Source organism: Pogoniulus pusillus, chromosome 9, assembly GCF_015220805.1.
Source record: "Pogoniulus pusillus isolate bPogPus1 chromosome 9, bPogPus1.pri, whole genome shotgun sequence".
In the NCBI taxonomy this organism is placed as follows: domain Eukaryota; kingdom Metazoa; phylum Chordata; class Aves; order Piciformes; family Lybiidae; genus Pogoniulus; species Pogoniulus pusillus.
The window spans coordinates 17,148,558-17,161,639 of NC_087272.1; the positions used below are offsets into that span (position 1 = coordinate 17,148,558).

At 38.7% G+C, this 13,082-nt stretch overlaps 1 long non-coding RNA gene across 4 annotated transcripts in view; it reads left to right on the plus strand.

The window, feature by feature from the left end:
- The window catches only part of LOC135178126 (uncharacterized), a 65,515-nt gene that overhangs the window by 25,030 nt on the left and 27,403 nt on the right, over positions 1-13,082 (plus strand). For 3 of the 4 annotated variants that reach the window (XR_010303365.1, XR_010303366.1, XR_010303369.1), the window contains exons 4-7: positions 977-1,059; positions 2,317-2,457; positions 3,415-3,554; positions 7,322-7,501. This is a non-coding gene — a long non-coding RNA (uncharacterized LOC135178126). The remainder of the gene's footprint in view (positions 1-976; positions 1,060-2,316; positions 2,458-3,414; positions 3,555-7,321; positions 7,502-13,082) is intronic. The other variant, XR_010303368.1, reaches the window with a different exon arrangement.

The window sequence follows — 13,082 nt, forward strand, 5'->3', positions numbered from 1 at the left end:
GACTCAGGTTTCTTGGAGGGGTGTTGTGTTTCTGTATTACCTTTTAACTTGTGTATTTCTATATATAGCTGTATATATTGTAGATATCTGCTTGTATATTATGCTAAGCTGTAAATATAAGGTTCATTCAATTTCCAGAGCTGGTTGAGTGCAGTCTGGGTGATTTCCAAAGTGGGGGTGGGGGCAGGTAACACCCAAACCACCACAAAAAGATTTGGGCAATCTCTTCTAAAATTCCCCTACAGAATTGAGAAATTACTTCTCAAAAAAAGATGTGTGTTGGAGAATTCAAATGTAAGAATGCAAATATGAAGTGATATAAAGATTTTATTAGCACTCCTTTAGGATAGCCTCACGTTACCCACAATTAGCAAACCCACAACTGAGTCACAGGGTCATCCTAAATGCACACTAATAAAGCCTTTATGCTGCACTGTGCCAGTAGTGCCAGCAAGTCATCAGTGGGGCACGTATTAAGTAGCGGATAAGAATTGCTTGCCTCTGCCATGCAACCCTAGCTCATTAGATCTATTAATTTCCGTGCTCTGCAAAGGGTCTGTATGTTTCGGAATCATACTGGCATATCGCAGCAAAAGTGACATTTGCTATTGTTTCTGTGATATGAAGATGAAAATTGGATTTGCGGCTATTTGAGTCCAATCAGCAAATATATGACAAGCAGGCATTTTGAGCATAAAAAAATTGAAATTAGTATACACGTTTCTGTGACCTAGTGGCGTGCTGATGTGTCAGCTGAAAGCCTTAACAAAGCCTCAAATCACAGAACAACAATTCTAATAAAACAGTTTATGCTAGTTTGTGGAATTTACCGGAACATAGTAGACATATCTAATATGTGAAGTTACGTGTCTTACAGTATGGATGCTTTATATTCAGAACAACAAATTGTTAAGTTTAGATCCCTATACATGTATGGGGGGGGAGACTGTTTTAACAAACCTTTTCCTTTCTACAGTCTTTCTAAATTCCATACACAACTCTTCTGCTGGTATCCTGAGCGTGATGGTGACCTATTTGAGATAGTGCTTTTGAAAACAGGTAATGGAATAGTAGCTTTCCTATGTTTATTTTTTTTTTTCAGTGATTCCCTCTGTTGCTGCATACTCACCTTTCCTGGTATGTTGTGATGTCCTGTTTGGACTTAAAAGTGTAGTTTTTCTCAATAATCTCATGTACAGTTAGTCAGATTCTTTATGAGACTTCCACGGTTTCTTCCCAAACAGTGTAGCTGCTAATGTGCTGAAGACTTGAAAGGAAATGTAGTTACATTTATTGTATTATCATATTGTTTTGCCTTGGCCATGCAATTAGTTCTACAACAACCCCAAGCAGTGCTGGGGACAGAGCAGCTGGAGAGCAGCCAGGAAGAAAGGGACTGGGGGTACTGGTAGATAGTATCTGAACATGAGCCAGCAGTGTGCCCAGGTGGCCAAGAGAGCCAATGGCATTCTGGCCTGCATCAGGAACAGTGTGGCCAGCAGGACGATGGAGGTTATTCTTGCCCTGTACTCAACACTGGTCAAGCCACACCTTGAGTACTGTGTCCAGTTCTGTGCCCCTCAATTCAAGAGAGATGTTGAGGTGCTGGAAGGTGTCCAGAGAAGGGCGACAAAGCTGGTGAGAGGTCTGGAACACAAACCCTATGAGGAGAGGCTGAGGGAGCTGGGGGTGTTTAGCCTGGAGGAGGCTCAGAGGTGACCTCATTGCTGTCTACAACTACCTGAAAGGAGGTTGTAGGCAGGTGGGAGTTGGTCTCTTCTCCCAGGCAACCAGCAATAGAACAAGGGGACACAGTCTCAAGCTGTGCCAGGGGAAGCATAGGCTGGGTATTAGAAGGAAGTTCTTCCCAGAGAGAGTGATTGGCATTGGAATGGGCTGCCCAGGGAGGTGGTGGAGTCACCGTCCCTGGAGGTGTTCAAGAAAAGACTGGATGAGGCACTTAGTGTCATGGTCTAGTTGACTGGATAGGGCTGGGTGCTAGGTTGGACTGGCTGATCTTGGAGGTCTCTTCCAACCTGGTTGATTCTATGATTCTGTGATGAAAAGAAATAAATTGAATGATGTGACTTTATCTTGGCCAATGAGAGCATCTTGTGGCAAAAAAAAGCCAGTCTATTCACGTCCATATATGGTTTTTTTTCTTGTTCTTCCCACATACATGGAATTCCTTTCTTTTTTCATTTTCAGTTACGACTTTCTAAGTTTCATGAATCCTTTCTATAATAATTTATTGTGAAAAACTTGTTCTGACTGATAGATTTTGTAACAATGATAATATTTTACTTTCTATTGCAGTTTTGTCCAGAATACTTCACAGAAATAAAACAACTTTTAAAAGCAGACACTTCTGGGAATGAAGACAGGAGTCAGTGTAATGACAAAAATCCTACACTGCAGCAAAGAGCAAACCATCACTGTTAATAAAGGTGCCACTAGGTTGTTAATGTTTATGTAAAAATTATAAAGCAGAATATCTTTATTGTTAATTTAAAAAGAAAAAGAGCCAATCAAACTTGTGATAATCTCTTTCAGCAAGATTTAGTCTCAGTGGCATTCACAAGATTCAATTTATACTCTTTACCTTTATTTGAAAAGGATGAATCAATGAATATATTTGAACCTGTGGTGCCAGACAGTCTAACCTTGCTGCATCAAGATATCCCTTTCTTGATTTCTTTTTCCTTTTTTAAAATGTAATGTCTTTTTTAGATTTACTTAGAAAATCCTCTCTTTTTGTGCCAGGATGTTTGGCAGCTACTATGATGCTATTTAATGGTAGAGTGGTTGTATATTTACTCAGTTGTAAATTTGTCACCTTTTTTCTAATTCCCATCAAATTGCACTTGCTTCCCTGATGTTTTTCCCCTTTGGTTTCTCCCATAAATGGCACAACTAGGATTGGTATAATGGTTTAGAAGTTGTGGTGAAAATTGTTTCCTTAAGTCTGCTAACATTGAATTTTTAATCATTTTCTACCTTTGCCATAAAATGTTTTTGTTCATGAGACCAGTCACACTCTGTCACCATTCCTGAGCCACAAGATATGAGATATACATAAACAGACAGGCCAAAGGACTCAAATTAGGCTGGCCAAAAGAAAAACCGCCTGTTATTGCAGCATGCAAACAAACAGAAGCTGCTGTTGTGAGATGCAGTTTTATTGTACGTTACAATAGTTACAGATAATAGTTTTCAGAATGTATCACATCAGCACAGTAGAATGTTAACATCTGGTGAGTTAGTATTTCATCAGATGGACCTAAGTAGATTGGGACACATCTCCCATAACTCTGAAACTCATCTGTGTAGAGATATACACTTGAATTTCATCTGTCTATAGCTGTAGGAGAGAGTGGGACACTTTCAAGGTGTAATTTATCTTTCCCATTTTAGGTGCTTCTGTTAGGAAGAATCATGCTCCAAATCACACACTACAGTGCATCAGCCAGAGCTTTATTGATGATCAGGAGATTCATGCAAATCCAGGTTTAGACAGACGAATAATTCCTCGTGCAGAATGTCAGAGAAACAGAGTGAGTATCTAGTTGCTCAAGGGCTGAAAGACTTCAGAATGGAGAATAATCTTGTCAATGTTTCAGCACACTTTGTAGCATCTGTACAAAAGGGTACAAAATAGATATAGAGGCTTCTTTGAGTGTGTTTTTGTTACTCTTATACAGACTAGCATTCTGGAGTATGTAAAATTAAGAATGAAGTTTGTGGAAAGTAGTAAATTGAATGGATGTAGCCTGGTAGCTAGACTGGAACTCATAATGAGATTTCAGCAAATGGTCAGTTTCCTGCACCTCTGTTGTTTTGATGTATAGCTCTTGACTTTTAAGGAAATTATAATCAATTTATTGCAGTGCTTTGGAGTACTGCACTTAGTTCAATAGGCTTGTTTTCACAAAACTTCAGCAGTGGTGATATTTACTAGAACAAAAGAGATCCAGCTTCAATTTACTTTCTGTGTGGTTTAGGATCAGGGCTTGGAATTACGCCTTTAATGTCCTAAGAAATGGCAGGGAAGCAGGACGGTGTGGAAGGATTGTTTCTTAGTGTCTCAGACTGCAACTGTGGAGTTTCACAGAAATAAATGATAATTTCAGGAGGGCTTCAAACTTCTCTTTTTCATGGCCATATTAAGTGTCATGGTCGTGAAACTAAATAATTAATTTCTCATATTTGTGACATGAGTGTATAGGTACATGCCTCCTGTCCTCACAATTCAATGACATTTTAGCCTGGGCACATGAGGGACAGTAATGGGTGAATGAGTACTGGAACACTGAATTGCTTCCTAAAATAATACAGAGTCTCTCCTAAATCTGGTTTTGTCCCAAGCTTTTAATGGAGGACCCATTAGTGAGTATGCTTTCAGAGCATCTTCAACACACAACAGGACAGAAATCCATTGAGGTGATTCACCTCAAACACATCAGAATTTGGGAAAAATAGCAAGTGCGTCATGGCATATGAAATAAATCCTATGTTAGACAAGTACACCCCTTTTGAATAATAGGAAACCAAAGTATTTCCTCTCCAGAGAACCTGTTCTCCAAATCTTCTATTAATATGAATGCAATTTTCACTAAGTCAGAGGGAATAGCTTTTTCACTGATTTCTTCACAGATACTTTACTATTAGATTACTGATAGCTGTTTTAATCACAGCAGCTGACTAGCCTTGGGCTATCTTACATTGAAATCAACTATTTTCACTATACAACTGCATAAATCAATAACATAAAGCAATAAAAACTTTAAGGGAAAATAATGTGGTGTATATATATTGCAGGAAGGAGCACTTGAAATTTTAGTCTTATGAAGATCAGTGACAAAGTAGTATGGACTTTACTGGGGAAAGAAACAAGACAAAGTGATAGATCATTACCTTTAAGTTGATTGCTGAAGGTCAGCTCTGGATATATTGACATTATACAATAGCGAGTAATAAAATGCTCTAGGAAGAGCAAAAAATTCACTTTTGGGAACCTAGCTGTAATAGTAAGTACTTAACCCAGCAAACTGTTGTACATTGCTAACAATTAGAGCAGATAAAAGACTAAAGACTGAGTCTTCGCAATCTTTGATGTTACTGAGAACTGGCAACACAGGAGCCCTGTGATATTTCACTTCACTGTGCATAAGATTTTGGCACTATACTTAAAGGAGTAAGATGCAAGTCTCAAAATATGAAAAAGGTAACTTTTTCACAGTCTTTTGTGATCAAGGAGATTTTTAAGAGTGGCATCAGATTATGGAAATTCATCAAGTTATGGTTTGTTTTTTTTTAAAGTAGAGCTCATTATTGTAATTTATTTCAGTTATGTTCTATTGTTTTTCATGGAGAAAAATTACCATTATCGAGTATCCAGAACAACCAAATGTGCAAACACACAAAAAGTATCTTATAATGAGCACAGATACATGTAGTCAGATGGTGACAGTGATACATCTCTCTGTAGTTCAGATTGTCTTTGATTTTATCTTTTAATCTTGGTTTCTTTTTCTTTTCTGTACTTATGGCAGAGTTGCAACAAAGTTTATTTCTTCAGAGAAGCCTCTTTTATTTTGATGCTTGGTCCACCCAGAAATGGATGATGCGTTACTGATTTCAAGTTTCAAAGTTCTTAAAATGAGAATATTTATTTTCTAAATATAAGATCTTTTGGTGTGTTCAGAAAAGCAAAAACCTCCAAGAGAACTGCCACTTTTCTCTTTCCCCTTTTCTGTTGTGGTAATTTCAGAAACACTAAATTATTTCACTTCTTTTTGCAGGACTTTATAGTGAAAAACAGCTCTGCCTGTGGACAGTGCAATGCTGGCATAACTGCATGCCATATTTTTCCACTTTGCACCAAGAGAGAAGTCATAAAATTTATAACATTTATCAGGCACTGGGTAGAGTTCCAAATTCCAGACAAGGTTTTTCTGAATTTTGCACATGCCAGGAGTGTAACGGATAATGGATTGGTAGTAAACTGTCATGCCAGGGGAAAATACTGGCCTGCCATGGAAGTCCCAAAAGGAAAAAGCAAAGCTGTAGCATAAAGAGCCTAGTTCCAAAAAGCCACGAGATCAAGTAAATGGGTGCAGCTGTAAAGCAACAGCATGAGTGACATTTTCATAATTCTGGGACTGTTTTTTTTTTAACTCTGACTTTCCCAGTTGAATAATGTGCTAATGCTAATTCCTTCAGCCTGGCATACTGAGATGCTCTCTCCCAGTGATCACTCAGTAGGAGCCATAGGCAATGACTAGAAGATGAGACTTATCTCAGCAAAGTTACTCTGGAATGGGGGAAAAAAAAAGCCTAGTGGAAAAGGAAAAATTAAATTTCCCTCCTTGCATGGTTCTTAGAGAGCTACAGTTATCTTCACATTCACTCTTTACATGGCACAATCCATACTTCAAACTTCATGTCACAGGTATGCCACAAACCCAGGGCTGATAAAACGGAACAAACTGAGTCGCTAGTTTGCTCTTCTGTGCCTTGAGTAACACAGGTTTCTGGCTGATCCATTCCATGCCACTACATTAAAGAAAATTGGAAAGACACAGCTTCCTAAATACTTAATATGGAAATTATTGTGTAATCCTTTTTAATTCTGATATGGTAATGTATAAGGAATAAAATTCATCGTAACTGGTGAGTCAGTATATAATACCAGGTTTTAAACAGGAGACAGATTTATAGGAAATGAAAATCTGTGAAAACTGGGAGAAGGCTTTTTGTCAAATAGCACCTTTTTCTGGGCTTGTTTTTGTATATTTCTTATACTAAATTCCAATTGTACTTTATTTTAGAAACTCCTTGAGTGAAAATTACTCTATATGTTCAATTCTACACATGTTGCAAGCACAGAGGCAGCCTTAAAAAAAAAAAAAAAAAAAAAAAAAAAGGCTTTTAAATGGTTATTTAGCATTTTACCATCCAGAAAAGTCAGAGAGGAAGGAGAAAAAGTACATGGGTAGGATTCTGTCTAGAATTCAAAACACAAACTGGATTTCTGATTCTATCAAATGCTTCAAATACATTCCTGAGTATATTACTTAGCTTGTATTGCACTTCAGCTTAGCTCAGTAGTATTTGCATACCTTAAAAAACTGTGGTGAGGAAAAATTTAAAGTTTCTGGAGGGCTCAGCTCTAAAATTTACAGATACAGGAGATAGATCCTCTATAGAATCATACAGGTCTAATAGCACAGTAAGAAGAGATGTTGTTTAATAAGCTGGCTACGGAAAATCTCCTAATCACGCAGATGGCTAATGGAATGTGTTCCTTTTGAGTTTATAGACATCTCTGGACAGTTCCTTCACAGCTAAAACACAGCCTGTACAGAGGAAGAGAAACTTCCCTCATGTTGCTGGAGTCTGTTACTCATTTCATCCAGTCCATCCTTGGCTAGAGGCAGAGTGACCACCCCTGGCTCTTCTATGACAGTGCCAAGATGATTGGAGAGAATTTGAGTATCTGGTAAGTGAAAGCACCTGCTGCAAATTTTCTTCCCCCTTAATGTTTTGGGATGTATTGTTTTTATCTTTGTTGTTATCGGCTAGTTGGAGTTTTTTATCTTGCATTGGATTGTTGTTGTTTGTTTTGTGGGTTTGTTTGGTTTTGTTTGTTTCATTGTGGTTTGTTAGTTTGTTTTTTTTTCCCCAAAGCTATTATTTGGTTTACTGAGGGAGCTTTCTTAGTCAGTCCAGTTTTGTTCAGCTGAAATCAAGCATGTCTATTTCATCCATTTTCCGCATTGAGGTGGTGTGGCTCAGAGTTTGCTCACTGAAAACAGAGAATGAGGCCCCAGTCATTTAATACTGTCAGAGGGAAGAGCATGTTGCAGCCCAGGAATCTGAGATGGAGTTTTAAAGTTGTTCAAGTCCTAATTTTGTTGAGCAAACTAACCCAAGGCCTCTGTGGTGAGAACATACTGTTCTTGCTATTTGCTATGCCATTTTGAATTAGATTGGTCGTAGTTTGGTCTTTTGCTAATTTCACTTTTTAATATTGTGTGCTTGTTTGTTGGAATATTTTTTTTTGTTTTGTTTCTATGCTTTTATAAGTGTGCTTCTTCAGAAGATGTATTGGATGGGCCAAACTTTATAGACTGCCTGACTAGTTGACAATTTGGAGAATTGGGGTTTTCTGGCGCTTTATCAGGTGTTCTGTATTAACTCCTGTTGCTGCAGGAACACAATAACCTGTATCTGGTTGCTAAGAACAATAACAAAGTTCTGGACGGCAGAAACTATTTTTAGAGGTTGTGTGGGACTAAGACTTGGTTACTGAATGCTTTTTTATAGTAGCGATACGGGAAGCATGTTGTACTTAAAATAGCTAATGAAGACTTCTTTTAGTTGTTTCTACTAGAGAAGAAAAAACTTTCAGAGGGAAAGTAGTCTGACAGAGCTAATTGTTTTGGGGTTTTCTCTTGTTGAAGAATACATAAGAGTTGAACAAGTATAGTGGTGTGTGTATGTATATATTTATGTATCTAGATCACAGAACCACACAATGTTAAAGGTTGGAAGTGATCTTGAAAGATCATCTAGAATAGAATAGAATCGAATCAAATCGAATCGAATCAACCAGGTTGGAAGAGACCTCCAAGGTCATCCAGTCCAACCTATCACCCAGCCCCATCCAGTCAACTAGACTATGGCACTAAGTGCCTCAGCCAGTCCTGCCAGAACAGGACCACCTAGAGCAGGTGACACAGGAATGCTTCCAGGTGGGTTTTAAATGTCTCTAGAGAATGAGACTCCACATAATGAGGTCACTTCTTAGTCTCCTCCAAGATCTATATGTTTACATGTATATGTATATATAGTAATAATGAGGCTTTTGTCAGATTGGCAAGAGGCAATGATACTTTTGTCATTTATTACAAGGACCAACAAAAGAGCAAGGTTATGTGTTACTACCAAATCTAAATACATCACTGGGCTTATTTAGATGCTTATAAGAACTTGCTGAAATTACTTATGTGATTCTATGTGGGCTTTGGTATAGTGCAGCCTTACAAAGTTTCATGCTATCTCAATTGTTGTAGCAGCATGTAAGAACCAAACAGTCACACATTTTCTTCTTAACCTTTTAAAAGAATTCTTGCAACAGTGATACATGTTCTTATAGGATTGCACTTTGCAATAATTTTCCCTTTGTACTATAATATCATTGAGCACTGAAAATCTTAGTGAAAATGGGACATCATGAAAACTAAATTCCAGAGCTGTCAAGGCACAGAAGCAATATTAACTCTTATGTGCTTCTCCATTATAAACCTACTGTGTGACATCAAAAACTGTAGAATCGTAGAATCAGTCAGGGTTGGAAGGGATCACAAGTTTCATCTAGTTCCAACCCCCCTGCCATGGGCAGGGACACCCTACCCTAGATCAGGCTGGCCAGAGCCTCATCCAGCCTGGCCTTAAACATCTCCAGGGATGTGGGGCCTCAACCACCTCCCTGTCCCATTCCAGGCTCTCACCAATCTCATGGTGAAGAACTTCCTCCTCACGTCCAGTCTGAATCTCCCCACCTCCATCTTTGCTCCATTCCCCCTAGTCCTATCACTTCCTCGTATCCTGAAAAGTCTCTCCCCAGCTTTTTTGTAGGCCCCCTTCAGACACTGGAAGGCCACAATAAGGTCACCCCAGACCCTCCTCTTCTCCAGACTGAACAGCCCCAACTCTTTCAGTCTGTCCTCATAGGAGAGATGCTGCAGTCCTCTGATCATCCTTGTGGCCCTTCTCTGGATATGCTCCACCATGTCCACATCCTTCTTGTAACAGGGGCCCCAGAACTGGATGCAGTACTCCAGGTGGGGTCTTACCAGAGTGGAATAGAGGGGGAGAATCACCTCCATCGACCTGCTGGCTGCAGTTCTCCTGATGCAGCCCAGGATCTGGTTGGCCCTCCAGGCTGCAAGTGCACACTGCTGGCAACAACTTTCATGATTGTTGGACGAAATGTTGTGGCCCAGAAAGAGCAGGTATGACAAGTACCCTAAGCAGAAAGAGAGATGACAGTTTGTGGAGATGCACTTCACTCCAGAATTACTAGTTGTTGTATCAGTGATGGATGAAAAAATTAATTGATCTGAACTCTAGTAGCTTCTGTGCAAAACTGAGAACAGATATAATTCTGCAGACTTTTCAAGATTAATTTTTAGGACTAGAAATGGACGTGATGATGTTCCACTTTAACAGCACAAGAAGCTTCCTGTTACCCTTGGAGGTAATTTAAGAGACCTCTAGATGTTTATCAACATATAGAGGTAGACAGAGTAGAAGAACTGACCGACTATAAGGAAAAATAGTAGCCTTCAACTGACTATTCATGGAAGATTAAGAATCTTGGCCAGTAAGGCTCTTGACAGTCCTGTTACTCTGTTTGTCAAGTTTAAATCTGTATTATCAAAATATATCTTGCCAGTGACTTGCAAGTGGGTATCTTTTCTAGACAGGGTTCTTTTAAAGTGACTTTGGATTTTGGACTTTGTGGTAGCCATAAAATTTCCCAGAAGTGACAATATGATAGAAAAAATAGCGAAATTCTTGATGAAAGGACCATGATGAAAACTGTCATAGGCAACTTTAAAGGATAAATACAAGCAAAACTGCTAAAGCAATCATAAATGACTACGTTTTCCAGTAGACATTCTACTGGCTATATGAGATACAAGGAAGCCATTAAAGGGCTGGCAAAATTCCATTTGCTAGGTATTAAAAAACAAGAGTCCTTCACAGGTAGGTGAGGCATGCCTACAGTCTGGGAAGGATATAATAGGAGGGTAAGCAAAAATTGCTGCTGGGAGACCAAGAAATGTGTTATACTGCTTTAGTCAGTGGTTTGTCTTATTTGAACTGCTTTAGTTTCCACAGACCTTATAAATTATTTTTGAAGGTTCAATAAAATTATGCAGCCCTATAAACATATGAGCAGCAAATCAGACTGCACTGAGAAGCTTGGGCCTGTGACAGGAAGAAAATAATGAAAATGATTCCCTGAGAAAGAAAGGCTGACTGACCATTTTGGCAGAATCTTAGACACTTTCATTACTGGTATTAAGGGATGAAGGTTCTTTTGTAATTATACCTACAATTCTCTAGCAAAAGTGACAGGCAATGAAACTTCCCAGGGAATGAGACTGGGGGATTTTTTTTTTTTTTTTAATTTAATGGCAGCAGTAGTGAACATTTGGAACACAACTGAAATTCTGGTGGATATTAAATGACAGTAGAGGAAATAGATTCTCATTACATCTGAATCTGTTTGCCTGGGAAGGGATGGTGAGATACTGCTCTGCACGTTCCTTCCAGAGCTACTTGGCTGCTGTCACCTTGGTGTCCTCACAGTCTAGTGCTGTGTTTCTTATAATTTAATCTGGGGGCCTATAGATTCTTTTGAAGAATATAGTTTAAATTACTTCAGCTGTGCTCTATGTGGGTTTACTAGTTTATTCTAAATTTTGGAGTGGAAAGTTGCTACTATGTGTGGAGTTTTTTTTCAAATGATATCATAGAATAAAAGACTGGAGCTGTTGTTACATTACTGTTAGCAGTTAAAGAGAGTGAAGTGCAAAGTTGTGTAATTAGCCATCAATATGTTTTCTAAGTGTGTGGGTTCACAGACCTTAAATGCTTTAAGATAAAAATCCTTGCTATGGGAAATATTCTGCTTGCTTGTTGTACTGAAGAAGTATCCCTTTTACTTGTTCTTTGAACTTTAATAATGAACATAAGGTACCTCACCCAGTACACTTAGGTCAACTTTTATGAAGTAAACAGAGCCAAAATACTCTGAAAGGAAAACAGAAATTACTGGCAGATCCTTTGGTAGAGCTACAGTACTGAAACCAGTAGCTGTATTTGCTTTGACTTTCATGCCAGGTTGTTGCTTTGGCTGTTCTCAATCTCCTCACCCTCTTCAAACCCATGACTAAGTGCTAGAAAAACTGTGTTTCAGAGCTGTGGGATGGCAGGGACGAATCTATGATTCAATTCCAGTGACTCCCAACACATAGATAACGCAGAGACACTTCAAACCCTGTGCAGAATAACAACAAAAAAAAAAATACAACTGCAGCCTTTAAGACAATGTGATGCTTTTGCAGCCATAGCTATCTAAAAACTACTTTCTTTCTGAGTCTTGAATGTTCCATGCAGGACAGTGTGTTTTGAATAAGCCATCTTAAGTATAGCATATTCAGGCTCATGACATCTGGACTAAGTATCAACTGGAAAACGTATATACTTAAAATCAGTGACCCTTTACATCTGATGCAGATAGAAATCCCATTAAGTTACTATTTTTCACAGATGCACTGCTTTGGTCGCTTGTACCATATCCAGGAGCCTGGAGAAGCTGGAGAGATAGAGATTTGCTTTACATCATTCTTTCCATTGCTAAAAATTATCCCATCTCTCTTTCTGAAAAATCTGTGCATCTCTACAGGGGTGCCTGATATGGATAATAAGGTAGCTTGGTAGGAAGCTCAGTGCTCTGCATCATGGCTACAGTAATAAATACTTGTTTCACTCTAAGAGCAGAACCTGCATGTTAACTTTATTGTTTGGGGTTTGTTTGTTTTTTAAAGACAATGTTTTTCCTTCTGTCAGGAAAACTGAGGTAAAATATGAATGCAGATGAAAATGCTTCAATAGTTATGTTGATGTTAGAATAAGAATTGGAGCATGCTTCCATATCCCAGCAGATCTTCCTCTTCACTTCCTCCTCCTCATTGCTTTCTGAATTTACTTGAATTGAGAGGATTGGGATTATGACAGCATTCCAGACAGGGCATTTTTGGGCAAGACTGGTATCACAGACTGAGGTCTTTCAGTAAAATAACGTCTGATGGTTTTTGTCTGTGTCAATGATCTCAACAAATTAGGGCAGTGTTTTGTTTTTTTTTCAATCCTAATAAATCAAATATGCTCTCTGTTAGGATGGGGGGAGGGGGGGTTGGTTGTTGGTTTGTTGTTGTTTTTTCTTCTCTTCATTTTCCATGGCTTGCTTTGTCTCAGAGCAGATCTGATCTAGTGCCCCCAGA